We start from the raw sequence: 214 nt of genomic DNA, 5'->3' as shown, positions 1-214 counted from the left end.
CTGCTCAGGCAGGAGCTGGCTTGACAGCGGAGCTGCTGCTCTCGTAGGCTCAGGTGTTTCCTTAGAGCAACCTCAAAGAGGATGAAGTGGAGCGGGAGGCATGGAGTGGGATGAGGATGAAATCATCCCTCTGCATTTGGAGACCTCACCTGTATGGCAAAGGTGTTGGGAATAAAAAACTGCCCCTTGCGATGGGGTAGCCCAGGCCAGAGGC

This window comes from Cariama cristata, unplaced genomic scaffold (assembly GCF_000690535.1).
Source record: "Cariama cristata isolate BGI_N322 unplaced genomic scaffold, ASM69053v1 scaffold39957, whole genome shotgun sequence".
Classification (NCBI taxonomy): domain Eukaryota; kingdom Metazoa; phylum Chordata; class Aves; order Cariamiformes; family Cariamidae; genus Cariama; species Cariama cristata.
The sequence above is the reverse complement of the archived record's forward strand: the minus strand, read 5'-3'. Positions refer to the sequence as shown.